The sequence below is a fragment of the Aegilops tauschii genome, chromosome 1, assembly GCF_002575655.3.
Source record: "Aegilops tauschii subsp. strangulata cultivar AL8/78 chromosome 1, Aet v6.0, whole genome shotgun sequence".
In the NCBI taxonomy this organism is placed as follows: Eukaryota; Viridiplantae; Streptophyta; class Magnoliopsida; order Poales; family Poaceae; genus Aegilops; species Aegilops tauschii.
Genome location: NC_053035.3, coordinates 437,141,319 through 437,143,594, shown reverse-complemented (window position 1 = coordinate 437,143,594; position 2,276 = coordinate 437,141,319).

Below are 2,276 nucleotides of genomic sequence, written 5' to 3'. Positions count from 1 at the left end.
GTCTTGTTGATCCACGCGTTGATCGGCCGGGAAATGCCTCCAACTATGCTGCTGTAGTGCCGTGCACCCGGCAACAAAGACAAAGTACACACCGTACTAAGAGGCTAGAGCTCACGTACTAGGAGTAGGTAGTTTTAACCAACTAGCTATAGTCGAAGACTTTTTTTAACCACAATAAGAAAGAAAATTGCAATTTGACCATCCAACAGAAATTTGGTTACATGCTAATTTGGAGCCAGAGATTATGAATCCTTATTTTCCTAACAAGGGCATGTGAAAAGGATCTATGGCAAATGGCACATAATACACAAAATCTTGAGGAAAAATATGTAAAACGACCTTACTAAAACGGAAGACTCGGTACCTCAAGAGCGACAAATGGTTACTACTCCCTCCGTATGTGACTGAATTTTGTATTAACTTTGTACTAAAGTTAGTATAAAATTGAGTCACTTATTTTGAGACGGATGGAGTAGTTATGTCCATCAGCCAGCTTGCAACAGCTCCCGAAAGTTGTCGAGGTCAACGTTACCCGTTCGCCACACAATTGAGCTTGCATGTACGCAAATGGGTGATGGGCCAGTGATCGGTGCACAATATTGTTCTAAGCCAAACCAGCCAATGTGGGTGTGATCTTATCTTGCACCCGAGCGTGTCAACGGGCCATGGAAATCACATCTGACGTCTGTGAAACAGAGTTGGTGAATTTTGAGATAGGTTAGCCTAGCAGCATCGAATAAATTTCAAACCAACTTGCTGATATTCTGACTGCACTAGGATGTACTAAATGCAGTGACTTTTGCTCCCCCGTCACAATAACAGTATATGCAGTGACTTTTGCTCCGCAATGACAATGTAGTGTGCATTGCTAAGTAACCATACATCATCATTCTAGACTACTATATGTATCAAAATGCAAGTTCCTATACAATCATCCATAAATATTGGAGTGTCATAGCATGCCCTACGTACACCAACAAAAATATATCTTAAACTTGTAAATATCACAAACATGTGAGACGCGGATGCAAACCGTGTGTATGATGTGAGAGACAGGTCATGGAAACATTGCCAAGTTTGCCTAGTTGACACAAGGCTTACATTTTCAGTATACTTTGTGCCCCCATCTTTCTCTCTCCATCATCTACCGGAGCTATCCCGCGCCAGCATACTCATTGGTCACCATCCCATCACCCATATCCCTTTCCGCATATGTGCCTCTCTACAATTCCCCTTCCTCCGCGCTCCTACCTTACATGAGGAGAGAGTATCAGGTGATAGGGGAGCTTTGGTGCTCCCATGATACGAGCTCTCACGAGCCATAGGATCTAAGATCCAATGGTCGTGGGCAGAGCTCCTACAACTTTGCAAAAAAGTCCTCCACGAATCTTAAACCAGCTGACCCTTGGGTATCAGATCCGTTTAGCGAGAGCCGTATCATGGGAGCACTTAAGCTCCTATATCACATGATATTTTCCCCTTACATGAGTTTCCTTTGTCGGGTCCAAGAGGACGTACATGTAAAATAGTAGAAGCAAGATGGATGTTCCACGGGTTACTATGGACACTATAGTTTCAACCCCGGAGAAAGAACCTCCATATGTAGAAGACAAAGAGTTGGAGGCTTGGAATTTCATAAAATTTGAAACTCGGAGAGACTAAAATTTTCATAATATAAAAAATGAGAGTTTAAATTCAAAAAAGCTAATAGTTTCCCACCTTTTCTCTACTAGAACCTTCATACTAGTAAGTCGTGGGTTACAAGTTGTCCCTTCCTCAAACCACCTGACAATAGATACACTACAAAAAAATACACTTCCGTGATGATACATGTTTGTCACAGTAGGTCACGTTTTCTGTCATGCATATACATCCATGACGATTTTATGACAGAATCAAGATACTCATACCTGTGCTGTCGTAGAAGTGTTCCATGACATTACCAAAATTATTATCACAAAAGTGTCCACTTCCATGACGATAAATCGCGCGTCATAGAAGTGCTTTCGCCAAGGGTAACAGACACGTGGCATCCACCGTAACGAGTCGCCGTTAAGCTATCGGGTTCCAGTTTTGGATCCGATAACCCGTTAACAGCTCGGACCAATGGCGATTTTCCACGTGTAAATTTCTCACTCGTCGACGATCCACGTGTCGGCTCAATGTTGGGATAGATGTCAGCCGTCCATTTGACAAGAATCGCCAATGAAACGTTGACAGGTGGGACGGCCCAATAGAGGCCCATATAGGTTTAAAAGCCGGCCCAGGAACATGCC